General features: G+C 43.5%; 1 long non-coding RNA gene across 1 annotated transcript; it reads right to left on the bottom strand.

Annotated features, from left to right (window-relative positions):
• Positions 1 to 1,176: 1,176 nt before the first annotated feature.
• LOC131514118 (uncharacterized) lies at positions 1,177 to 6,801 on the bottom strand. Its single transcript, XR_009262943.1, has 2 exons — positions 6,055 to 6,801; positions 1,177 to 1,359 (listed from the first exon to the last, which is right to left on the bottom strand). It is a non-coding gene; the product is annotated as an uncharacterized LOC131514118 (long non-coding RNA).
• Positions 6,802 to 27,721: the final 20,920 nt, after the last annotated feature.

Genomic DNA, 27,721 nt, shown 5'->3' on the forward strand with positions numbered 1-27,721 from the left:
CTAGGAAGCAAAATGTGAGAGTAAGGTGTCTCACTCTTGAGTACTTGTGAGACCACAGAGCTTGGTTTTACCCTTCAAGCCTGGGGTCCTGGGCTTTGCTTCCTTAATGGTCTTTAAACACAGGCATCCCTTGACTGCTTTCATCTTCCTAGACTTCAAAGCCCAGTTTCCTTTTGTCTAGCCTCGTACAAAAACCACTTCACCTTTCATTCTCTCTGCCCAAAGGCCCTTCTCCCTCAATGCCTTTTGTCAAAATCCTGTCCCTCCTTATGGACTTAATAACAGTGCAAGATGTTTGCATAGTGCTTTTCAGTTTAGAAACCCCATTCACTCATTTAATCTCAGTTCATCCTCACAAATCTTTGGCACGTCACATAGGATGAGTTTTTACACATAAAGTGTAAACACATAAAGAGTTACAATCAGAGAAGCAAAGTGACTTGCCTGAATTGTCACAGCTAATAAAGCAAGCAGCAAAGAAAGGAACCCCATTTTCTGATTGCAAATCCAATATTCTTTCTGCTTTCCCTTTTCCCCAGTTCAAACCTTATCTTTTCCTTGGAGCCTCCCCAGTTTCACAAGAGGTATTTTGTCCTCTATTCTCTATAGTTCTATAGTGATTTATCTCTACCCTAACTCTAATAAATACTAAGGTTTTCCTCAGAATAGCTTAGCCAGAATATGCTGCTCTTCCAGACTCACTTGTGGCCAGGAAGTAGGCACAAAACCTAAGTGCCACCAGTCGCTTAATACCCACCCTAGACTGAGTGTGGTCTGACCCTACAACCCATAGAATTTGGCCTTACTTGCCTCGCTCTAATACTGGTGTTGTTGGATCCTGTCTTTATTTTAAAAGCTGATATTTTATTCATCATGCATTTTTTACATTAATTGTTATTTTTTAAATATTGCATTAAAGTATTATCTTGGGGCACTTGGGTGGCTTAGTCAAACGTCTGACTTCAGCTCAGGTCATGATCTCACAGTTTGTGGGTTCGAGCCCCACGTTGGGCTTCACGCTTGCAGCTCAGAGCCTGGAGCCTGCTTTAGAGTCTGTGTTTGTGTGTCTCTCTCTCTGCTCTCCCCAGCTTGTGTACTCTCTCTTTCCCTGCCTCTCCCAAAAATAATAAACATTAAAAAAAAAAAAGAAATGCAAAATCTCAGTTTTGCCCAGACTTTCTAAATCAGAATATGTATTTTAATTGAATCCTACAGGATTTGTATACATGTTAAATTTGGAGCAGCTCTGGGCTAGCAGGAGCTGAGGACGGTTCCTATCTTCTCATGGAAGGAATATTCAGAGGCAACTGATGTCATTGCTTCCAGTGGGTGAGACACACACTGCCAGGGGTAAGATGCCTGTTGAGAGGTAGAGAGAGACATAGTGTGAGCAGGAGAGGGGTAGAGAGAGGGAGACACAGAACTCGAAGCAGGTTCCAGGCTCTGAGCTGTCAGCACAGAGCCTGATGTGGGGCTCGAACCCACAAACAGTGAGATCATGACCTGAGCCGAAGTCAGACGCTTAACCAGCTGAGCCACCCAGGTGCCCCATGTGGTCTTTGACAAAAGGATGAGCTTCAGCCAGTGAAGCTATGGCAGGTCAGCCTGATGGATTAGAAACAGGTGATTTCCCTGGGACAAAGAACAATTTGGGGCAGTGTTTAGAGAAGGAAAAGGCTAGTGGGTCTGGAACTGGGGAAAAGAGTAAGACATAAAGTGTTAATATTTGAGGCATCTGGCTACCTCAGTTGGCAGAGTGTGCAACTCTTCATCTCAGGGTTGTAGTCTCCAGCCCCCGCTTTGGGCTTTGGCCATAGAGCTTACTTACAAAAAAGTGCTAATCATACCATGTAACTCAAGTCCCATGGGGTTGAAGAATAATTTAGTATACTAACAGGTTATTGGCTTTCCAAGAGTTTTTAAATAAACCTGTTATAAAACTGGGAATCTTGGGGCCTCTTGGCTGGCTCAGTTCATGGAGCATGCAACTCTTGACCTTGGGGTTGTAAGTTCAAACCTCCCCTTTGGGTGTAGGGATTTCTTAAAAATAAAATCTTAAAAAGAAAACTAAGGTGGTTTGCTTAGGCAGAAATCCTGAAAAATTCAAAGTAAAAAAGGAACTAAGTGCAAAAGTAGCTTTTCGTATTGTTTCTTGGTTTCAGACTTACAGGTACGCCAATGCATAGTACGTTTTTGCCTGCTTCGAGATTTGTATTTTCTTTAAACTGCTTAATGATGGGGCCAAAATAATTGAGAAGTCTTCAGAAATACAGGTTTTATGCTCAACATCACTCAGCATCAGGGAAATACAAATCAAAACCACAATAAGGTACCACCTCACACCTGTCAGAGTAGCTAGCATTAACAACTCAGGCAACAACAGATGTTGGTGAGGATGCGGAGAAAGAGGATCCCTTTTGCACTGTTGGTGGGAATGCAAATTCGTGCAGTCACTCTGGAAAACAGTATGGATGTTCCTCAAAAAATTAGAAATAGAACTATCCTACGACCCAGCAATTGCACTACTAGGTATTTATCCAAGGGATATAGGTGTGCTGTTTCGAAGGGACACATGTACCCCCATGTTTGTAGCAGCACTATCAACAATAGGCAAAGTATGGAGAGAGCCCAAATGTCCATCGATAGATGAATGGATAAAGAAGATGTAGTATATATATGTATGCATGTGTGTGTGTATGTGTGTGTGTATATATATATAATATATATTATATGTATGGTATGTATATGTGTGTATACATACACACACACACACACAATGGAGTATTACTCAGCCATCAAAAAGAACGAAATCTTACCATTTGCAACTACGTGGATGGAACTAGAAGGTATTATGCTAAGTGAAATTAGAGAAAGACAAATGTCATATGACTTCACTCATATGAGGACTTTAAGATACAAAACAGGGGGCGCCTGGGTGGCTCAGTCGGTTAAGTGTCCGACTTCGGCTCAGGTCATGATCTTGCGGTTCGTGAGTTCAAGGCCCACATCAGGCTCTGTGCTGACAGCTTGGAGCCTGGAGCCTGCTTCAGATTCTGTGTCTCCCTTTCTCTCTGCTCCTCCCCTGCTCACGCTCTGTCTCTCTCTCAAAAATAAATAATAAAAACATTAAAAAAAAAAAGACACAAAACAGATGAACATAAGGGAAGGGAAGCAAAAATAATATAAAAACAGGAAGGGGGACAAAAACATAAGAGACTCTTAAATATGGAGAACAAACAGAGGGTTACTGGAGGGGTTGTGGGAGGGGGGATGGGCTAAATGGGTAAGGGGCACTAAGGAATCTACTCCTGAAATCATTGTTGTACTATATGCTAACTAACTTGGATATAAATTAAAAAATAAATAAACTATTTTAAAAAAAGAAATACAGATTAAATTATTTTTTTCCAAATGTCTATGCACATGCATGTGTGTGTGTGTGTGTGTGTCCTGATGAGTCAGTGTTTCTTTGGGAATTGAGGCTGAAAACTCTCAAAAACAAATGAAGGATGTGAAGCACCGGCAGGTTCAGTACCCAAATGATGCATGAACCTTTCCCACCTACCCGTTTGGTAGTGAAAATATTAGGAGGGAGGAAATTATACAAACCTTATGGAGCTAGGAAAGAAAGAGAACAGTAATTGTTGAACAAAAAGAGTGATGAAAACAAGTTCCCCAAAGGAAAAATAAATCAAAATCAGCAGTGAAAGAGATGTCACCGACCTCCTTGCTTAGATGGGAACTTTCCTGCAAAACAAAGGAGGTCCTGAGGCTCCCACTGTTGAAAGATTTTCTTTTAACTGGTGGGGTGGAGAGCTGTGAGAATCACAAGACTCCCAAGCTCCCTGAGGAATGTACTAAATCTTCCCATATTTGCAGAGGTCCCAGAACTGTCCTAACTGCCAACTGATAGCTGATCTCATAAATTCCCTAAAAATGTAGGCGTGTGAATCCCATTTGTTCCAAACAGAGGATAGGATATGCCAAAGTGTTCTATTTCCGTATGTTTGAAACATGCTGGGTTAAGTAAAATTATGTGAATTTCCTTATGGCAGGCCTTCTCGGGACGTTTAATAGCATTGTGACTCTCCATCAGGAACGTTTATTATACAAGATGCCATAAATGTATTTGATGTCTCATAGAACATTAGTTAGCATTTCCCTAAACAGACGCTCTGAGGAACACAGATCTAGATACTTGCCATCAGGGTGTGGGTGTGTGGTTATAGGAGAGAGAGGCCAAGATCACTCACTAGTTCTTCTGTAGCTTCTGATCAAAGGAGCAAAAGAGCCAACAGACTGTTACTACTTCCTGGCTTTGAAATATGATCTCATAAATTCCCCTTTAGTTCTAAATTGTGAATAAAGCTTTCAAAACCCAATATCCAAGCTAAAAAGAAACCTAGAGATCACTTCAACTAATCCTTCCATTTTACAAATGTGATATAGGCCTCTGGATTGGAATTAAGTTGCCCATAGTCACAGGTACATTAAATTGCAAAGTTCCATTAGAAGCAGGTTTCTTGACTTGCTGTCCACTGATCTTTCTCCTCCCTTCTGGTGCCTTTCCATACGACTGAATCCACAAACTAGCAATGGGCTATTATTACATGATTTTGACAAATCTGCCTAATATCAAAAATGAGATCTAAGCCAGCTGATGGCCCATACTATCTCAAACAAATCTCAATGTGATAAAATAATTCAGACAGTCACAGTCATTGGCATTTGAAGCGGCAGGATTTGACCTGTGGTTTCAACATCACATTCTTTATCTCTGAGGCCATAGCTTCATGATATCTTCCTTGAAAACTGAAAACATTTTAACTTATTTATTTTTAATTTTTATTCATTTATTTATTTTTTTGAGAAAGAGAAATAGAGAAAGCATGCATGAGTGGAGGAAGAGCAGAGAGAGGGGGAGAGAGAGAATCCCAAGCAAGCTCTGCATTGCCAGCACAGAGCCCAACACGGGGCTCAAACCCACCAACAGTGAGATCACGACCCAAGCCGAAATCAACAGGCGCTTAATTGATGGTGCCCCTGAAAACTGAATTTTTAAGTCATGTAGATGTCATGGCCCATCTCTCCTTATAAAGTGTTTTTTTTTTTTAACATTTATTTATTTGAGAGAGAGAGAGGGGCAGAGAGGCAGAAAGAGAGGGAGAAAATCCCAAACAGATCATGCTGTCAGCAAAGGGCCTTACACAGTTCATCAAACTGATGAACCTGATCATGACCTGAGCCGAAATCAAGAGTCGGCCGCTTAACTGACTAAGCCACCCAGGTGCCTCTCTCCTTATAAAGTTTTAAAACAGAGTTCTATTCAAAAAATAGATCAAGGATTCTTTCAAGTTCAAAATGAAAATCTCATTCCTACCTCTGTCTCCCTCCCTCCCACTTCTCACCTTCCATTTCCACATAATTAGCCATTGATATTAGTGTTTTGTGTTTCCTTCCAGAGTTCTTTTTAAAAATTTTATTTATTTATTTATTTATTTATTTATTTATTTATTTATTTATTTTTGGTAATCTCTATACCCAACATGAGGCTCAAGCTCACCACCCTGAGATTAAGAGCAGATGCCCCTCCAGCTGAGCCAGCCAGGTGCCCCTCCTTCCAGAGTTCTTTACACACATATGCATATAGAGTCATTTTTCTCCCTTATTGACACAAATGGCATGACATCTTTATTAGGCACGTCTCTTCCCCTTCAGGCTTTAGTGTCCCCCATTTAAATGTTTATTTATTTATTTTTAAGAGAGAGAGAGAGAGAGTGCACAGGCAGAGGAAGGGCAGAGATGGGGGGGGGGGTGGAGACACAGAATCAGAAGCAGGCTCCAGGCTCTGAGCTGTCTGCACAGAGCCTGATGTGGGGCTCGAACTTTCAAACTGCAAGATCACGACCTGAGCCGAAGTCGGACGTTTAACCGACTGAGCCACCCAGGTGCCTCTAGGTTCCCCCATTTATAAAGAAAGGATATTGTCCTACTTCCACCCATTCCTCTGAACTTGTCAGATGCTGGGCATGCATTAAGCCCCCTGCTACTCACTCTGCTTCTCTTGACAATGTTTGGCCTTTTGGAAAGTCACACTTGCATGGCTGGTTTTGTCAGTGACCTCAAATTTAGAACGCTCAGGGTGTGGTTTGTAGACTCTTGTATTTCATGCTTTAAGAAAATCCAGGACAGAAATGTCAACATTTCCAAAGCAAATGAGGGAGTGGTTGTTTGCACTACAAATGAACCTTGCAAAATGATTCACCAAAGGCAACTTTCATGTATTTACATATATTTTGTTTATTAAATAAATAATACTTATACTTGGCACAAAATGCAAAAGAGTATACAATGCAAATGTCCCACTTTCATCCCTGGTGACCAAGCTCTCCTCCCTGTGGGCCGGTTTTCTCCTTAGTTTCTTGTTTCCATAGTTTTTGCATACGCAAACATATCCATATATATCCTTTTTTGAAAACAGCATTCTATTTTGTGTGTGTGTGTGTGTGTGTGTGTGAGCTCTACATTCAAAGTGGGGTTTGAACTCACGACCCTAAGATCAAGAGTCACATGCTCTACCGACTGAGGCAGCCAGGTGCCCTAAAAATAGCATTCTAAAGACAGTTTGGCACCTTGTACTTCTCACTAAAGAAAACCATCTTGGTGCGACATCTGGGTGGCCCAGTCAGTTAAGTGTCCGGCTTCAGCTCAGGTCATGATCTCACAGTGGGTGGGTTTGAGCCCCATGTCCAGCTCTGTGCTGACAGCTCAGAGTCTGGAGTTTCCTCCAGATTGTGTCTCGCTCCTTCTGCCCCTGCCCCCCCGCCCCCCACACGCTCTGTCTTTCTCTCAAAAATAAATAAACAGGGCACCTGGGTGGCTCAGTCGGTTAAGCATCTGACTTCGGCTCAGGTCATAATCTCACAGTTCATGGGTTTGAGCCCTGCATCAGGCTCTGTGCTGACAGCTCAGAGCCTGGAGACCGCTTTAGATTCTGTGTCTCCTTCTCTCTCAGCCCCTCCCCTGCTCACACTCTGTCTCTCTCTCAAAAATAAACATAAAAAATTCTAAAAAAATAAATAAACGTTAAAAATTAAATAAAAGAAAATCATCTCGAGAATCCTTTTTTTTCCTTTTTTAAAATGTTTTTCTTTCTTTCTTTTTTTTTTCTAAAGGCCTAGACCAGCTGTGCTAAGGAGTTTATTTTTAATTTTTTTTTAACGTTTATTTATTTTTGAGACAGAGAGAGACAGAGCATGAACGGGGGAGGGGCAGAGAGAGAGGGAGACACAGAATCCGAAGCAGGCTCCAGGCTCCGAGCCATCAGCACAGAGCCCGACGCGGGGCTCGAACTCACGGAGCGCAAGATCGTGACCTGAGCTGAAGTCGGACACTTAACCGACTAAGCCACCCAGGCGCCCCTAAAATGTTCTTTAAGAGATAGAGCACGCACACGTGCACATTAGCGGGGGGAGGGCAGAGGGAGAGGGAGAGAGAGAATCCCAAGCAAGTTCTGCACTGACAGTGCAGAGCCTGACACAGGGCTTGAACCCATGACCCTGGGATCACGAGCTGAGCTGAAATCAACAGTCGGATGCTTAACCTACTGGGCACCCAGGTGCCCCAGAAATCCTTTCATGTCAAGGCAAATAAAACTGCCTCATTTGTTTAGGGTTATATAATGGTTCAGTGACAGATATACCAAAACGAATTCATCTAAAAGGGGTTCTTTTCAATAGTGAACTCTATTATTCAACTGACAGTCTCATTTCATCCCTGAAGTCCTATTTTCAGCTGCACTCTATTGTAGGAGCAAGATTCTCTCTCAAGGTGCTTCTCATTGTGCACAACGCACAATCAGAGAAGGTATCAGCACCTACAGGCCACCTTGTGCCAGACAGAAACTCACAAGTATTTTCACCTCCTAACTCTTAAGGTTGAACCTCAGATTGCTTCAAGACCCTCAAAGTTTAGTCTTCCTAATTTTTATTTTTTATTTTTTTTAGAAGAGGGAGGAGGGAGGGACAGAGGAAGAGAGAGAGAGAGTCTTAAGCAGGAGCAACCCCAAGATGATCACCTGAACCAAATTCAAGAGTCGGACACTCAACCTACTGAGCCACTCAGGTGCCCTCTTCCGAATTTTTAGAATAAGTTTTTGCCTCTGTCTAATTTTTAGAATAAGTTTTTCTCCCTGTCTAACTTTTGAAACCTCCCTCATTCTCCGAAGCTCTGACTACCCCCCCAATGACCACGGGCAGCTCTTCCTCTGGGTGGTTCCCAGCTCTGCCCTCACGACAATAAAGCTCCTCTACCATCATACTTATTAAAAGAATAGGAAAAACCTTGACCAGAGGCAGGGGATACCTCATCTCCCAGCCCTCAGTGTAGCCAAAGGGGCCCAGGCAGCCTCGGGAGCCTCATCCACCATTCACCACAGGAGATGTAGAAATATTGTCGTGTTTTATTGTGTGATCATTGGAATGATTGAGGGGCCCTGATGAGCCCCTTGGGAGGAAACACTGTCCATAGCAGACTTTGGCACACGGTGCGTTCTCGTGAACGTGACTGATCGATTAGCTGGTTGAATAATATAATCAGGCACTGGGAACTTGATAAAAAGTAGTCATTATGATTACTATTATGTCTTCTCACTGTTTTGTTGTCGTTGTTCCCCCAACCCAAAGAAAAAAGATCTGACTCCCACAGATATTTTATAATCCTAATCTTAGTCGACCTCTTATTTCACTTGCTTAAAATATTCACTTGCCTTAGTTCTGTGATATGACATTCTCGGGCTTTTCTTCCTGTCTCTGCATCTCCTCGGCTGCTTCTTCCTCTTCTGGACCTTTAGATGTTGGAGCTTTTCCAAGCTTAGCTCTGTGTCCTCCTCTCTCCCCCTGAGCCACATCGGTGACTCCTGGGCAAACTGTGTTCTGATGCCCCCCAGATTGGTGTTTTCAGCCCACAGCCCTCCTCTGAGCCCCACACCCATGAATCAGACTGCCTCTCCATCGGCTCTTCTGGAACCGACCCAGATGAAGCGTCTGCCACCTAGAGGAGTGAGGACTCGAAATCGGAATAAAAGCACTGAAATAGAAGGGGGTTTTGTGTGCGTCTGGAATTTGTACCCGCGCTACTAGCTATTTCAAATCTTTTTCACCTTCTTCAATTCTTTGATTTTACCAACCTCCCCACCCACCAACACACCCCAGTTAGCAGATTCTATCACTTCCCGCTTCCCAGAGACCATCAGACAGTTCCCTCGCCTTCTGCCACCAAATCTACAGACATCTGCACTCTCAGGCTTTTCTCCTCCTGGTTAGGCCGAGTTCCTACATGGGCTTCGGTTTGTGTCACTTCTAGTCCCTCAGGGGTCCTTTGCAACTGGGTGTCCACCCTCCCTCTCCGCTCTCCTTTACCCACTCTTGCTGCTTCCTAGCAATGTTGATGCATGTTCAAAGAACCTCCGACTTAAAAGCCTCTTTGGGGCGCCTGGGTGACTCAGTCGGCTCAGTGAAGCCGCTGACTTGGTTTAGGCTCAAGTCATAGATAGGGTCGTGGTTCCGGAGTCCGAGCCGCACGTCAGGCTCTGCGCTGGTATTCTCTCTCCTTCTCTTTCTGCCCCTCCCCCTCTCGTGTTCGCTCTCAAAATAAACTAAAAAAATTTAAAAATTTAAAAAAAAAAAAAAAAAGCTTTAAAAGCCTCTTACTTTGACCCCATATCGGACTCCTACCTACTACGCTTTACCATTCCCTTCCCAGCCACGTTTCATGAGGTGTCTCTGTTTACCATCTTCGTTTCTATACCTCCCACGCGTCTCAGGCTCCTGCAATTTTGCTTCCATCCCGCAGTCTGCTGAGACCAGCCTTGCCAAAGGCAACACCAGTGTCTTCTGTATTCTTTAAATCCAATGGTCTTCACGTTGCTTGACCTCTCTGCAGCATTCACCAGTATTGGCCTGTCCCTTCTCCTTGTTCCATTGTCCTTTTCCTTATGACAACATTTCATAAATGGTTCGGGGTGGCTCACCTGGTAAATGCCAGCCCAGGGACCATGTTTGCTTTCTACCTTCACGAACACCTAGTTTTCTCTAACTCACCCTTCAGGTCTCCGCACAAGGCAACCTTCCCCGTTCCCCCAGACCTGTCGGTACAGTTCCCTGTTTTGCCTGAGTAGCAATTATCACAGATTGCAATTAGATGTCTTAGGCTCATTCTGCACCCCCCAGATGTTCCCTCTGAGTTGTATCTAATTTCCAGGGACTGCTGTGGTGGCAAGGCACAGGGGAGGGTGGCTCTTTGCTCCTGTATATACCTAATGTGCTGCCCGGGTGAAAAGTACCAACAGCTCACAGTCCTCATGAATGTTAGTTTGAAAGGATCTGAATACTTTCCTTCATTGTCCTCACACATTTAATTTTTTCCCTATGTTTTTCCAGACCTTGTCCAAAGCAACCATTGGAAATGATTGAACCATCAGTCCCCAAGTGGCCTGATGGTGGCCACACGACCTCCTTGTATGAAATTTCGCCTAACGACAACCACTGAAGCCACCAAAACAATTATAGAAGCTCCCTCCCCTCATCCTTGTTCCTAACCCCTACCCCAGAAGGCCTGGCCCAGTTGTAGGGAACACAAAACAGGGCCTGGAGTACACAAGCTTCTGAATTCTCCACTCACCATCTCCTCAGTCAGGGGATCCTGATCTCATGTAGAGGTCAAGTAGATTCTTCCAAACCTTGGGTGTCGTCTTTTCACCTGAGTCTTTTCTGTTTCCCGCAGGGTCCTGGCTGCAAAGTCACGAAAAGACTCCTCTTTTAGCTGGGCCCACCCTTGCCTGAATTGAGACCACAAAGATTTAGTTCACCCAATGGGGGAAAAGGTCATGCACGGGACAAAATCCTGGGGACAAAAGCCATCAATTGATATTCCAAAGTAGCCTCCTGACACAATAGTAGGGATATTGAGAATCTGGGGAAATATGGATTTGGAGATAATAGATGAATCCAGAACTTCCTGATGTCTTTAGTAGATAAACAGATATGGCAGAAGGGGAAAAAAATCATTTTTCCAGAGAGTCAGAAAAAGAAGGGTTTTTTTTTTTTTTTTTACTTTTTTAACGTTTATTTATTTTTGAGACAGAGAGAGACAGAGCATGAACAGGGGAGGGGCAGAGAGAGAGGGAGACACAGAATCTGAAACAGGCTCCAGGCTCTGAGCTGTCAGCACAGAGCCCGACGCGGGGCCCGAACCCACGGACCGTGAGATCATGACCTGAGCCGAAGTCAGACGCTTAACCTACCGAGCCACCCAGGCGCCCCAAAGGAGGGTTGTTTGATCTTCAGCTTTACACAGAGAAATTTCTGGAGCAAAATGTGAAGATTTTGTGGTTGTTGAATTGCAGAGGGTATGAGTCATTTATAAATATTAGGGAAAATGAAACATGTGCTTGTGCCCAAATGTAGCTAGCGAGAAAGTTAATGATCACCCACATATCTCCCCTTAATTACCTAATTAATCTAAATACCTCCTACCATCTTCTGACCTTGGTCTTCCCACATGTCCCCATTTATTGTGTATGACCGAAATGAAACAGCATGATCACCCCAAACAAAAAAACCCACAGATAACCCGGAGAAGCCACATGTTTGAGAAAGACTCCCATTATATTTTCAAGTAACTCTGTCTTAACACACAGACTTTTTTTTTTTTTTTTTTTTTTTTTAGAATCTCAAACCCTGGGAGGAGGATTTAAGATGCAAGTCAAAGGCAAAGTGACCTCATGCTTTTTCTTCAAATACTGCTGGTTCTCAAGAGGCAGGAAGCCAACTCCAGAGGCCTCTTGCTTTGTGATAATCCTTCAGGACACAACAGAACAACAAAGCACCAAATGTTTGCCTGTAGGTGGCTAAAACTTGACACAGACCAGGATGGGGTCTGTCCAGCTGCCTCTCTCTCAACACCAAAATGCACCTTGAGATCTGGCTCTTTTTGGCTGATTAATATCTTTTCTTCTTGTTGACATCCGCGCAATGGAAATCTGGCCTTTGGGGGCCCCTGCAGATGACTTTCTCCCATGATACTCTCTCTATCTGCCTTTGTTTTTGGAAGCTGTTTTTATGCTCACTTAGGCTTCTCTTTGGAGAGACAGCATTGGAGAAAACTGAAATAATTGGACTCTGGGGAGAGCTGAGTTGCAGAGCTGAGGCTTAAATGAACGGACAACATAATTTTCTCCATATCATGTTTTTAATTTCAAAAGCCTGCTCAAAAACTGGCTCCTAATTGAAGAATTCTGCTTTTTCATCATCATCATCATCATCATTATTATTGTATATTACTATTAGCAATCAGTTATTGCATACCTACTCAATAAACATCGTGCTGGGCCCTCGAGCTCATTTTCTGGCATCCGTAAGAAACAAGAATTGTGGGGTTTTTTTGTTTTTTGTTTACCGTTTATTTATTTATTTTGAGAGAGAGAGAGAGAGCATGAGTGGGGCAGGGGCAGAGAGAGAGGGAGAGAGAATCCTAAGCAGGCTCAGTATGGAGCCTGACTTGAGGCTCGATCCCACAAACTTTGAGATCATGACCTGAGCCAAAATCAAGAGTCAGACGCCCAACCAACTGAGCCACCCAGGTGCCCCAGAAACAAGTATTGTTAATCCTATCTCAGAGATTTGAAAACTGAGTGTCAGAAATAAAAGGCTAATAAAGGGCAGACAGAGGCAAATTAAATGGGAAGCTAATGAAACTAAGGAAATTCAAGGTACCCTGTCTTACATGGAACTCTTTCAAGGGCCTGCACCTAATATTGCATGCATAAGCTTTAGTCTTCTCCTTAAGAGGAGCTTTCAATATTGTATAGAATTCAGTCCTCACCAAATCTGGATCTGTTCCTGATGTGGAGCCCAGAATTATCTGACTTTGAAGCCTATGCTCTTCACACAGAACTATTGTTCATCATGAAATGCAAAAGTCAGAAATTATGCTCCCTAAATCTGCATAATATCAAATATGCCAATACCCTGTTCAAATACTATGTGAGTCACTTGTTTGTGGAATCAGAAACACATATCAGCCGAGACTCATCTGTCACCATGTGGCTGGTGGGATGAGAGGCATATGAGAGAGTGGTTCAAAGGACAGGCTTTGGTGCTGACTCCCTGAGTTAGAATTCTCGTTCTCCCACTTCATCTTTAGCTGTGTGTGTTTAGGGAAGTTACTTAACCTCTCTGTGCCAGAGTTTCCTCTTCTGAAAAATAGGTACAATAATGGTTCCTACTGCATAGGAATTTATGCATGTCTGTGTGTATTAAACGAGTTAAAACGGTTTTTCAAACTGTAGGTCAAGAACCATTAGTGAATCATGAAATCAATTTAATGAGTTAACCAGCATTTAAAAAAATTTTTTTGTTTGTTTATTTTTTTTTTAATTTTTTTTTTTAACGTTTATTTATTTTTGAGACAGAGAGAGACAGAGCATGAACGGGGAAGGGGCAGAGAGAGAGGGAGACACAGAATCGGAAGCAGGCTCCAGGCTCTGAGCCATCAGCCCAGAGCCCGACGCAGGCCTCGAACTCACGGAGTCACAGACCGTGAGATCTTGACCTGAGCTGAAGTCGGACGCTTAACTGACTGAGCCACCCAGGCGCCCCTTGTTTGTTTATTTTTGAGAGAGAGAGGCAAAGCTTGAGCAGGGGAGGGGCAGAGAGAAGGAGACACAGAATCGAAGCAGCCTCCAGGCTCTGAGCTGTCAGCACAGAGCCCGATGAGGGTCTTAAACTCACGGACAGTGAGATCATGACCTGAGTTGAGGTCGGACGCTCAACCGACTGAGTCACCCAGTAGCCCCCAGCATTTTTGTTTTTTTAAATAGAAGATATCAGATTGCATTGCACATAAGGTAATTGGTGTTTTTTTTTTCATGTTTATTTATTTTTGAAAGAGAGCGCAAGCACGAGCAGGGGAGGGGCAGAGAGAGAAAGGGAGGCGGAGGCTCTGAAGCGGGCTGCAGGCTATCAGTGCAAAGCCCAACGTGGGGTTTGAACCCATGAATCGGGAGATCATGACCTGAGCCAAAGTCGTATGCTCAATTGACTGAGCCACCCAGCACCACCCCCATAATTGTTTTCTGAAAGTTTCTTTTCTGTTGTATATAGTATGGAAGTATGTATATATGTATGAGTGTGCTGTATTACTCTGTAAAATGCTGTGAGTCACCATCCAAAAGTCTTGAAAACCTGTGAATGAATACAACCAAAGCCATTAGAAGCATACTGGGCACCTTGTGAGCACACGGTAAATGATAGTTATTACCATGGTGGTAGACCTACGAAAGTAATCATAGGTGTGCTTAATGTAGTCCAGATGTTTTGTTTGTATTATTTGTGTCCTTTAAAACAAGTTGCTCTGGAGACCACAAAATCAATTTTGTGGGTTGGGACAGAACCAATGTTTACTGTTAGGTAGACAAAACAGTATTAATGGAATGTTTTACACCTGCCCACTGGTTGTTTCGATATTGTTTGCTTCCAATGTATATTTCGGATGGAATCATTTAAAAAGCTCATCTTTCTAAGCTCCTGCTCCCTACAAAGGGAAATGGCACAAGAATGTATAAAAAATAAAAATCTGTGGGGCCCCTGGGTGGCTCAGTCGGTTAAGGGTCTGACTTCGGCTCAGGCCATGATCTCACAGTTCATGAGTTCGAGACCCACGTTTGGTTCTGTGCTGACAGCTCAGAGCCTGAAGCCTGCTTCAGATCCTGTGCCTCCTTCTCTCTCTATTCCTCTCTTACTCCCACTCTGTCTTTCTCTCTCAAAAACAAATAAATAAAGATTTTTTAAAAATTTAAATAAAAATCTAAGAAAAAAATTATATGTCTCATGTAATCCTAATGTTCCTTTAAAAATAATGTTTTATTATTATAAAATCATGCATGTCCAGGGTAAGGGTAGAAAGCTAGAAAATCCAACTAAGCAAAAACATAATAGCATCATCCCATTACCAGAGATTACCGCTGTTAAGATCTTAGTTAACATCAATTTGTATCTTTTTTTATATACATAGTTTTTAATTCAATAAAATTATATCCTACATATTATTTTGTGAACCTTTTTTTCAGTCAACAATCACTCTCTTCACTCCTGTAGACTTTCGTTTTATCTGATATCCAAACTATATTCAAATTTCCCCCCAAATATCCTTCTTAGCAAGTTTGCTGAAATCAGTATTGGTATATTCCTTGATCTGGTTATGACCCTTAGTGTCTTCTGATCCTTTTGTCATGACATTGACTTTCAGAGAGCCCAGGCCAAGTGTCCTGCAGAATGTTTCAGTTTCTGATTTCTGTTTACTTCTTTGCACCAGTGTTTATCTTGCACTTTGCATTTACTGTAAAATTAAAAGTTGTATCTAGGGGCGCCTGGGTGGCTCAGTCGGTTAAGCGGCCGACTTTGGCTCAGGTCATGATCTCGCAGGCTGTGAGTTCGAGCCCCGCGTCGGGCTCTGTGCTGACAGCTCAGAGCCTGGAGCCTGTTTCAGATTCTGTGTCTCCCTCTCTCTGCCCCTCCCCCGTTCATGCTCTGTCTCTCTCTGTCTCAAAAATAAACATTAAAATAAATAAATAAATAAATAAATAAATAAATAAATAAATAAAAAATAAAAGTTGTATCTAAAGGTGTGACATAAATAAATAAATAAATAAATGTGTGACAGACTTAATTTAGACATTTTGGCTAGACTATAGTTTTAGTAGTGTTATGTATTCATATTACATCATCAGAAGACACCTAATGTCTAGACCCATTACTGATGCTGAAATTCACCAGTCTTAAGGGGAATGATAGCCTGATTCTCCCACAATATAATTACATCTACTCCTCCAATTTGACACTAAAAATGAACCAATATGGTTATTAACTGAGACTATTTGTGCATCCAGTTCTCTGTCAACCATTCATTGAATTATTTAGGTATAGCAAGCAATAAATGGCACATTTTTAAAGAGTACTGTGTTGATTTTTTTTAATGTTTATTTATTTTTGACAGAGAGAGAGAGAGAGAGAGAGAGACAGAGCATGAGCGGGGGAGGGGCAGAGAGAGAGAGGGAGACACAGAATCCGAAGCAGGCTCCAGGCTCTGAGCTGTCAGCACAGAGCCCGACGCGGGGCTCAAACTCACAGACCATGAGATCATGACCCGAGCCAAAGTCGGACGCTCAACCGACTGAGCCACCCAGGTGCCCCCTGTGTTGATTTTCTATTGCTGCTGTGACAAATTAGCACGAAGTATGTTAAAACAACACAAAATTTATTATCTTACAGTTCTGTAGGTTAGAAGTTCAACATGGGTCTCACTGGGTTTAAGTCAAGATCTCAGCAGGACTACATTCTTTTGTACACGCTTGAGGGGAGAATCCATTTCCCTGCCTTTTCCAGCTCCTAAAAGTTGCCCACTGCTTTGGCAGGTGGTCCCCTTGGTCCACCTGAAAAGCCAGCAACATTTCATCTCTTTGACCATTGTTCATACTCCTCTCTTTCTCTCCACTTCTATTTTTTTGTAAAGATTTTATTTTTAAGTAATCTCTACACCCAACGCAGGGCTCAAACTCACACCCCTGAGATCAAGAGTTGTACACCCCACCAAATGAGCCAGCCAGGCACCCTCTCTTCCATTTTTTTTTAAGTTTTTATTTATTTTATTTTGATAGAGAGAGACAGAGAGAATGAGCGAGGGAGGGTCAGAGAGAGAGAGAAAGAGAGAGAATCCCAAGCAGGCTCCATGCTGTCATCACGGAGCCTGATGCAGGCTCAAACCCACGAGATCACAACCTGAGCCAAAACCAAGAGTCCGATGCTTAACCAACTGAGCCACTCACGTGTCCCCCCTTCTACTTTTAAGAACCTTCTTGATTACATAGGGCCTACCCAGATAATCCAGGATAATATATTTTAAGGTCATCTGATTAAATTTAATTCCATATCCTACCTGAACTCCATTTTGCCATATAACATACACATTCATAGGTTTTAGGGATTAGGATGCAGACATGTTTGGGGAACCATTATTCTGCCTACCACAATCTGCTCTGTGATCCCCAAAGATTTAAGTCCATCTCTTATGCTAAATATATTCACCCATTCCAAGATCCCCCAAATCTGAACACAATAGAGCATGAACTCAAAGCCTAAAATCTCATCATTGAAATCACCTAAATTAGATATGAGTGAGACTCTGGATATAGACCATCCTGGGGCAAAGTTCCTCTCCATCTGTGGACCTGTGAAACTAGAAAGTTTTCTGCTCCCAAAAGACAATGATGGGACTGGCATAGAATAACAGTTATAGACATTCCTATTCTAGAATGAAAAAAGGAAATCTCTGGTCCCAAGTATTCCAAAATTCAGTCAGGTAAACTCCATCAGGTTTCAAGGCTTGGGAATAATCCTTTCGCTCTCAGCTCTGTTCTCTGGGTTTGAGGCTTCATCCTGTCATCCTTCCTTTTTCAGGAAAGGTATATGTGTTCACAGCTGAGGAGTTTTATCAGCCTGCTTCCTGTCCGTAGACTTTGTGGGGTCTGACAGCCTTTTTTCATTTTATCTACTTGGCGCCCTTCAGTCCAAGCAGTTCTACTGAGTATAACCTTCTCAATAGCCTTGTGGGTCTCCTGTGCCTGTCATGGGGATTCATTGCGGTAGATAAGAGATTCTTCCACTTATCTTTCCTAGATAATCCCATCTCTAGCTTTTTCTTTTATTGAGATGGCTGAGGGGATCTATGAGTCATACCCTTAGTCTCTTCCAAGAGTTTTTTTGGTAGTTCCAAAGAAATCTGATGCAAACATCCATGTATAAGTCTTTGTGTGGACATATGCTTCCATTTCTCTTGGGTAAATACCTAGAAGTGGAATGGCTGAGTTGTATGATGCATATTTAACTTTTGAAAAAACTGCCAAACTGTTTTCCAAAGTGGTTGTACATTTTACATTCCCACCAGCACTGCATGAGAGCTCCAATTCCGCCATATCCTCGCCAACATTTAGTATGGTCAGGGTTCTTAATTTTAGCCACTGTAATGGGTAGAGTACCTAATGCTTTTAACACCAGTTGACAATCCTTGCTTGAATCAATTTTATTAGAGCTTGCAAGATGCTGATTTTTATGGGGCGCCTGGGTGGCTCAGTCGGTTAAGTGTCAGATTTCGGCTCTGGTCACGGTCTCACAATTCATGAGTTTGAGCCTGGTGCCGGGCTCTGTGCTGATGGCTCAGAGCCTAAAGCCTGCTTCGGATTCTGCGTCTCTCTCTCTGCCCCTCCCCTGCCCATGCTCTGTCTCTCACTCTCTCAAAAATAAGTAAACATTAAAAATATGTTTTTAAACAGGCTGATTTTACATTTATTTATGTTTAAATTTTTTAACGTTTATTTATTTTTGAGAGAAAGAGAGAGATGGAGTGTGAGCGGGAGAGGGGCAGAGAGAGGGTGACAGAATCTAAAGCGAGCTACAGGCTCAGAGATGTCAACACAGAGCCCAATGTGGGGTTCGAACCCACAAACCATGAGATCATGACCTGAGCCAAAGTCAGACACTCAACTGACTGAGCCACCCAGACGCCCCTTATATTTCTTTTATTTTAAATAATTTGTTAATGCTTGTTTATTTATTTTGAGAGACAGCGAGAGAGGGAGGGATATCTTGAGTGGGGGAGGGGCAGAGAGAGAGAGAATCCCAAGCAGGCTCCTCGCTGCCAGCACAAAGCCTGATGCGGGGCTTGAGCCCACGAACTGTTAGATCATGACCTGAGCCGAAATCAAGAGTCGGATGTTCAACCAACCGAGTCCCCCAGGCGTCCCTGATTTTATACTTCTAACATCACCTCTACATTGATTAGCTGGCGTTCTTAGTAAAATAGAGCTTTCGCTCATCAACTGAGGTTACGTAGTTACCCTAAATATAGTTCCCACTAGAACAGAACTTAAATGTTTAATTCTCTCCCTTCAGTTGCCCATTTTCAAAACAAAGAGTTGTTTTAATCCTTACACCCCATTTTGATTCAGGCAGGCCATTCTCCCTTTCCCATTTTGCAATATGAAACATGATAGTGAGACTCAAAAGAGCTTGATACTGAAAAGTTGCTCAAGGTCCCAGTCTCAGCCAACAGCCAAGAATCCTGATAGGAGTTTGCTTCTAGATTTAATTAAATGTCTCGGTTGCCAAGGAACTCTGAAGACTTGTCACAGTATGCCCGGGCTGGGCGCCTGCTTCCTAGCAACGTGGTCATACTCTGTGGAGAACCGTTTCACCTCCCAGCTGTTAGATCCCTCATTTGCAGCAGGACCATTACCAAGTGTCTCACAGTCTGTTGTGCTGCCCCTTCCAGCACCTGCGGTGTGGCACAGAAGCCAAACTCTGTGGCCCGACAGGCCTGGAATGCATTCTTTTGCCATTAAAGCCCCCTTCATTGACTTCTCTCTGAGCTGACTGTTTTCTTTCAGAAATTAGAATTAATTAGGGGTGACCTACTGGGCTAATTTCCAAGCCAGGATGGGGCAGAAAGTACCAAGAAGCAGAAAAGCCAGGAATCTGAAAGCAGGTTTAGATGGCAGAGTCAGTAAGGGACACGGAAGCTAAGGAGTAGGTACACAGGGCTGGTTTTTCAGCTGGAAGGCTCTGGAACAGAGGTAACAGCTGTTAAAATATTCAAAGACTTCTGTGTTTGTTGCTAAATAGCTGCTACTCTGAGAACGCCCATCCGTACCCCAGTGCCTGTCTCCTGCCCAGCTTGAACCCCAATCTCTTCTCTCACCACCCTCTCATGACTGTTTTCATTAGCTAGGGTCCAGGCTGAACCAGGGTTAAATATTTTGAATAACTCCCCTGGGTGTGGACACAGACTGGACTGGAATTCTAACTGGTATGACCTGGCACCTATATTCTAAGTTGAACATGAACACAGTGTTGTCAAACACTGTTGAGACACTGCCCACCCTTGGGTCATGTACTTGTGGGTAGTAGGTGGCTTGTGTGGTCACATGTACTTGTTACTGTTGGGATCAAAAGTTTGAAAAACCCAGGGATTCTTGGCAAAGGGGACCAAATACAGAGGTATGCAGCTTGTTTCTGGAAAGGAAAGACAACATGACTAGGAAGTAGGCAGGGCCAGGTATGAAGGCCATGAGGCTCATGGTCAGTCAAGAGTAGCCTGAAAGCAGTGAGACCCAAATGTGGGGCATAGGATAGAGTGAATTGGGGGTCTGAAGAACGTTGGGAACAGAAGGGCATGTGTCATATTTGGATGTTTGCGTTCTTTAAATTTTATTTTATTTTATCTTATTTTTATTAAAAAAAATTTTTTTAAACGTTTATTTATTTTTGAGACAGAGAGAGACAGAGCATGAACAGGGGAGGGGCAGAGACAGAGGGAGACACAGAATCCGAAACAGGCTCCAGGCTCTGAGCTGTCAGCACAGAGCCCGACGCGGGGCTCAAACTCACAGACCGTGAGATCATGACCTGAGCCGAAGTCGGACGCTTAACCGACCAAGCCACCCAGGCGCCCCTAAATTTTATTTTATTTTTAAATAAACTCTACACCCAACATGGGGCTCCAACCCAAGACCCCGAGATCAAGAGTCACGTGCTCCACCAACTAAGCTAGCCAGGTGCTCCTGGATATATGTTTTAAGCATGAAGGACTAAGCACCCCACCAAAGAGAAAGCAAAGAACTTAGGTCCTGAAAGTAGCCAAGCTCCTTATGGAGAGAGACATACAGGGAGCCAGGAGGAGACTGTAGAGGCCACTTTTAGTCAACAAATTTGCTCAATGGAAACCTGAGTAAGGTCAAAAGACCCACAGTGACCAGTGGGCTGAATGCACACAGGCTCTTTAGGTGACCCACCTTGAAACAGCCATAGGCCCTAACTGACCAATTACAACCAGGCGCAGTCCCTTAGATTACCAAAAAAGGGAAAATTCCATACATCCCCACACTCCCTCACTCTGTCCTAAAAGTGTAGCCCCTCACCACCACCTCATCAGAGTTTCTGTCCTGCCCATGGCTCCCTTGCAGTGCAGTCAATAAACTTCTATCTCTCTCGTTCTGCCTTGGGTGAATTCCTTCACTGCATATGCCGCCAGCCCATACCCAACTGGGACACTCCACGTTTGGTGGCCCCCCATTCAATCAGAATGCCCCACGGAGACCAAGAGGAAACCATGAAGCCTCCCTGCATTAGCAGGCAGTAAAGGAAGAAGCACCCTGAAGGGCACTGAGAATGAAGAGCCACAGAGTTGGGAACTTCCAAAATGGGGAGGGAGAGGGACACCTGGCTGGCTCAGTTGGTAGAGCATGCGGTTCTTGATCTTGGGGTTGTGACTTCAAGCCCCAAGCTGGGTGAAGAGATTACCTACATAAGTAAAAAAATAAATAAATAGGGGCGCCTGAGTGGCTCAGTCAGTTAAGCGTCCCACTTTGGCTCAGGTCATGATCTCACGGTTTGTGAGTTCGAGCCCCGCGTCAGGCTCTGTGCTGACAGCCCAGAGCCTGGAGTCTGCTTCGGATTCTGTGTCTCGCTCTCTCTCTGCCCCTCCCCTGCTCACGCTCTGTCTGTCTGTGTCTCAAAAATAAATAAAACATTAAAAAAAATTAAAAATAAATAAATGAAATGAAATAAAATAAAATGATATGAAGTGAAATGAAATGAAATGAAAAACTGGGAGGGAGAGGACAGAGATACAAGAGAAAAGGAACCAATATGTGAAGGGTTAAGTAGACTAGGATTCCAGATACTTGTGGTGTGGGGGGCAGCGCTCAGAAGAGTGTGGGCCTGTGGTTAGTACCCTGACTACAGGGATCAAACCTGGCTCTGGTAATTCTGAGCTCTGGGACGCTGGGTAAGTGACTTAACTTTTTGTGCCTCAGTTTTTTCATCCATAAAAGAGAGATAATGAGAACATCTACCTCAGAGAATTTCATGGAATAAATAAGAGCATTGGGAGGGAGAGGGGCACCTGGCCCCCCCATGGGGCTCTACACTGACAGTGTGGAACCTGCTTGGGATTCTCACTCTCCTCCCTCTCTGCCCTTCCCCCACTCATGCTTTCTCTCTCTCGCTCTCAAAATAAATAAATAAACTTAAAACAAAAAGCCATATTAATAAAAATAAATTTTATTTAAAAAAAAATTTTTTTTAATGTTTATTCGTTTTTGAGACAGAGAGAGACAGAGCATGCATGGGGGAGGGGCAGAGAGAGAGGGAGATACAGAATCTGAAACAGGCTCCAGGCTCTGATCTATCAGCCCAGAGCCCAACGAGGGGCTCAAACTCACGGACCGCGAGATCGTGACCTGAGCCGAAGTCGGACGCCCAACCGACTGAGCCACCCAGGCGCCCCAAAATAAATTTTATTTTATTTATTTTATTTTTTATTTTTTCAACGTTTTTTATTTATTTTTGGGACAGAGAGAGACAGAGCATGAACGGGGGAGGGGCAGAGAGAGAGAGGGAGACACAGAATCAGAAACAGGCTCCAGGCTCCGAGCCATCAGCCCAGAGCCTGACGCGGGGCTCGAACTCACGGACCGCGAGATCGTGACCTGGCTGAAGTCGGACGCTTAATCGACTGCGCCACCCAGGCGCCCCCCCAAAATAAATTTTAAAAAAGGCTGTTAAGTGCTACCTGTAAGCCATATGCCAACTTATGACAGCTATGGGACGCACTACCTAATTTTTTACGCTTTCTAGGACTGAGTTTCCCTGGCTATAAATTACAGATTGATGTGTAGACCCTAGAAATTCAGAAAAGAAGGGGAAAAAAGAAAGATAGCCATGGAGACACAAATCTCTTTCCAAACACAGGATTAAGCTCACACTAGAAATTGTGACATCTTGAGGCCTCTACCAGCCCCTCTTCAGCTGCTTGTATTTTCTTCTCAGCAAACTCATTTCCCTGTATGTATGATTTCCAGAGCACCAACCATGGTCAGGTCAGTGAAATAGAGATTTCTCATCCCCTAGTTGCACAAGCAATCCTTTTACTCAGGCCTGGATCCTTTTCCAGACCTCTTTGTGGGTGTGAGAACCAAATAAGGTAATACACTGAGCCAGGCGGTTGCCATTCAGGCCCCACCCTGGGGGAAAGAGGGTGGTGCTGAAATCAGAAAAAGGCTCAGGAACAGAGCTGCCAGAGGGGGCTGGCCCAGCAAGGAAGGACATGTGTTCTTGTAACATGTTGTTCCTTGGTGTTGAAAAAACAAACACACACACACCCAGAGATGTCAAAGGCAGCCTTTCCAAACGGCCACAATTTCTGAGCATGGCTACACTGCACTCTTCAAATAATCATCAGGCTCCAGAGTCACCTCCATCGAATCCCCACCTCCGTTCCTTACAAGTTGTGTGACCTTGGGCAAGTTACTTAACCTTTCCGTATCCCAGTTTCCACTTGTTTCAAGAGTAAAGTTACATTTTATAAGTCGGATAAATTCTAGAGAAAACCCCAGGGTGAAAGATTAGTGGGTGTGCTGGGTTGGGGGGAGGAGGGGCTACATGTGGAGAAAGGTATTTGGGGGGGAGGGTAGGCAGTGTCAGGAACAGGCAACTACTCAAATTAACCCTCAGCTCACTCCCAAACTTCAGTGGTCATGTGACATTCCAGTCCAGGGGAAATTGGATCACCAACTGAAAATGAAAGTTTGAGGGGCGCCTGGGTGGCTCAGGGGGTTGAAGATCTCTGACTCCTGATTTCGGCTCAGGTCATGATCCCAGGGTCGTGGGATGGAGACCTCGGACAGACTCCATGCTGGGTATGGAGCCTGCTTAAGATTCTCTCTCCCTCTGCCCCTCTCCCCACCATTAAAAAAAAAAAAAAGAAAAAAAAAAGTTTGAAAACCTGAAACTCCACGTTTCCCAAACTTTTTGATTCTGTGCCACACTTTGAGAGGACTTAACTTTCCCTAGATGCAACATGGTGATTGAGAGGGAGGAAGTGTAACTTGAACAAAACTATCAACTCTAACCTGGGATGACAAGCCCTCGTTTGCTGGCCCTGCCCCTTAAACTTTAAAACAAATATAGGGGCGCGCCTGGGTAGCTCAGTCGATTAAGCCTCCTACTCTTGGTTTCAGGTCGTAATCTCACAGTTCGTGGGTTCAAGCCCCGCATTGGGCTCTGTGCTGACAGTGTGGAACCTGCCTGGGATTTTTTTCTCTCCCCCTCTCTCTGCCCCTTCCATGCTCACTCTCTCCTCTCTCTCTCTCTCTCTCTCTCTCAAAAATAAGGAAAAAAAATACAAACAAAAACTCATGAAACAAGCTACAGGTTTTTATCTGGAGAATAAAGCTTTATTTAGGTATACTTGTAATTTAAATTCTAAAATATGTGGCAAGCAGTTGGAAGCAATCCAGGTCTGCTCGGGTAGGCTGGAAGACGCCAGAAGCAAGGGGTACTATTGCTAGGGGTCCCTACCTCACAGTTTGTTTTTGCTCTAAGGCCAAGCCTGAGAGAACTGACTGCTGCAGAGCCTGTAGGCAAGTGTGGACAGGGCTGGGAATGAGATCTTTCATAGTCATTTCTGATGAACATTTAGTGTTGTCTTTGTGTCAGGCTGGCCTTTAAATGAAGAAGCTGGGAGCTCACCTGTCCCTTCTAAGTAACTGCCTGAAAATGTGCCGTAATCTATAAAATGCTACATTTTTATGACATTAGCTACAGGATAACTCTTCCCTTTCTCCTTTTCTTCCTGCTCTCCTCTTATGGATTCTCTCCCTTTCCTTTTACTTTATTGTGGAAAATTTCAAACATATAACGAAAAGTGGACGGGAGTGGGGCGACTGGGTGTCTCAGTCAGTTGTGGCTCAGACTCTTGATTTCGGCTCAAATTCTGACAGCACAGAGCATACTTTGGATGCTCTCTCCCTCTCTCTTGCTCTCTGTCCCTCCCCCGCTGGTGCTCTCTTTCTCTCAAAACAAACATTTTTTAAAAGGAATTACAACAAAAGATAGGGACTTTAAAAATCATTAGCATAGTTCTTTAAAGATTAATCATAATTCCTTAATGTCATCAAATATTTAGTCAGTGTTCAGATCCCACATTTTCGTCGAGGGTCAAAACTCTGATGTATCATATCTATAGATTTGATAAATGTCTTAGCTTGGGTTGCTCTAACAAAGTACGGTAGACTGCGTGGCTTATAAGCAACATAAACTTGGCGTGCCTGGGTGGCTCAGTCAGTTATGCATCTGACTTTGGCTCAGTTCATGGTCTCGTGGTCAGCGAGTTCGAGCCCCACATCGGGCTCTGTGCTGACAGCTCAGAGCCTGGAGCCTGCTTTGGATTCTGTCTCCCTCTCTCTCTGCCCCTCCCCAGCTCACTCTGTCTCTCAAAAATGAATAAACATTAAAAAAAAATTAAAAGGAAAAACAAACAACATAAACTTATTTCTTACATTTCTGGAGGCTGGAAGTCTAAGATCAGGGTGCCAGCACGGTCAGGTTCTGGTGAGAGCCCTCTATTGGGTTGCAACCGGCCTGCTTCTCCAAGTGTCTTCACGTGGTTAAAAGAGGGCTAGATAGTCCTCTGGCCTCTTCTTACGAGGTCACTGATCCCATTCATGAGGACTCCACCCTCATGAGCTAATTACTTCTTGGAGGCCCACCTCTACATGTAACCACACTGGGACCACCTCTAAATGCAATCATGTTGGGATTAGAGTTTTAATATGTGAATTGTGGGGGGACACAAATATTTAGTCTGTTATATTGGATTTATAAGATTTGCTTAGAGGCTTAGGATACTTTTGCTTGTTACAATTTTCTTTCTTCTTTTCCCTTAAAAAAATGTTTTTAAAGATTTATTTATTTGAGAGAGGGAGAGTGAGTAGGGGAGGGGGGAGAGAGAGAGGGAGACAGAGGATCTGAAGCAGGCTCCATGCTGACAGTAGAGAGCCCGATGCAGGCTCCGAACTCATGAACCGCAAAATCATGAGGTGAAACTCACATAATGCAAAATTAACCATGTTAAGGTAAACAATTCAGTTGCACAATATAGTACCACCACCATCTCTACCTAGATCCAAAATATCTTTGTCATCCCAAAAGAAACCTCGGCATCCACTATGAATCTGCTCACCACTCATCCCTGACAACGCCAACCTGCATTCTATCTCTGTGAATTTACTCCTTCTGAATATTTCCTATCAATGGGATCATACAATACGTAACCTTTTGTGACGGCTTCTTTCACTCAGTGGCACGTCTTCAAAGTTTATCATTTTGTAGTATATATCAGTACTTTTTTTTTGTAGCTGAATCATATTTCACTTTTATACCTACATTTACGTACGCTACAATTTGTTTATCCATTGATGGACACTTGGAACATTCCTACCTCTTGGCAATTGTGAATATTGATGCTAATATGCATGTGCATGTTCTTGTTTGAGTACCAATTTTCAATTCTTTGGGGTATATACCTGAAAGTGGAATTATTAGGTCGTAAGGTAATTCTTTTTTTTTTTTTTTTTTTTTTTAATTTTTTTTTTTTCAACATTTTTAATTTATTTTTGGGACAGAGAGAGACAGAGCATGAACGGGGGAGGGGCAGAAAGAGAGGGAGACACAGAATCGGAAACAGGCTCCAGGCTCCGAGCCATCAGCCCAGAGCCTGACGCGGGGCTCGAACTCACGGACCGCGAGATCGTGACCTGGCTGAAGTCGGACGCTTAACCGACTGCGCCACCCAGGCGCCCGGTCGTAAGGTAATTCTATGTTCACTTTTGTGAGGAATGGCAAAACCTTTCCGTAGTAGCTGTACTATTTTCCATTCCCACTGGCTCTACATGAGGGTTCTAATTTCCCCACATCCTCACCAATATTTGTTATTTTCCTTTAAAAAAATTATTATTATAGGGTGCCTGGGTGGATCAGTCAGTTAAGCATTTGACTCTTGGTGTTGGCTTGGGTCATGATCTCAGTTTTGTGAGTTCCATCCTGGCCTCTGGCTCTGTGCTGATAGCGCAGAGCCTGCTTGGGATTCTCTCTCTCCCTCTCTCTCTGCCCCTCCCTCGCTCATGCTATCTCTGTCTCTCTCAACAATAAATAAATAAACTTAAAAAAGAAGAAATTTGTTAAAAAAAAATTATTATCATGGCCCTCCGAATGGGTGTGAAGTTGTAACTCATTGTGGTTTTATTTTGCATTTTCCTAATGACTAATGATATTGAGCATCTCTTCTTGTGCCATTTTTTATTTTTGTTTTTTTCAATGTTTATTTCTGAGAGAGAGAAAACAGAGGATGAGCAGGGGAGGGGCCATTTTAAATCGAGTTGCTTATTTTGTTGTTGTTGAGTTGTAAGAGTGCCCTATACTAGTTCTGGATACTAGACACTTAACAGATATATGATTTTTTATTTTTTTTTTTTTATTTTTTTTTATTTTTTAATTTTTTTTTCAACGTTTTTTATTTATTTTTGGGACAGAGAGAGACATAGCATGAACGGGGGAGGGGCAGAGAGAGAGGGAGACACAGAACCGGAAACAGGCTCCAGGCTCCGAGCCATCAGCCCAGAGCCTGACGCGGGGCTCGAACTCACGGACCGCGAGATCGTGACCTGGCTGAAGTCGGACGCTTAACCGACTGCGCCACCCAGGCGCCCCGATATATGATTTTTTAAAAATCAGATATATGATTTGCAAATAGTTTCTCCCACTCTGTAGGT

The sequence above is a fragment of the Neofelis nebulosa genome, chromosome 6 (genome assembly GCF_028018385.1).
Source record: "Neofelis nebulosa isolate mNeoNeb1 chromosome 6, mNeoNeb1.pri, whole genome shotgun sequence".
Taxonomy (NCBI): domain Eukaryota; kingdom Metazoa; phylum Chordata; class Mammalia; order Carnivora; family Felidae; genus Neofelis; species Neofelis nebulosa.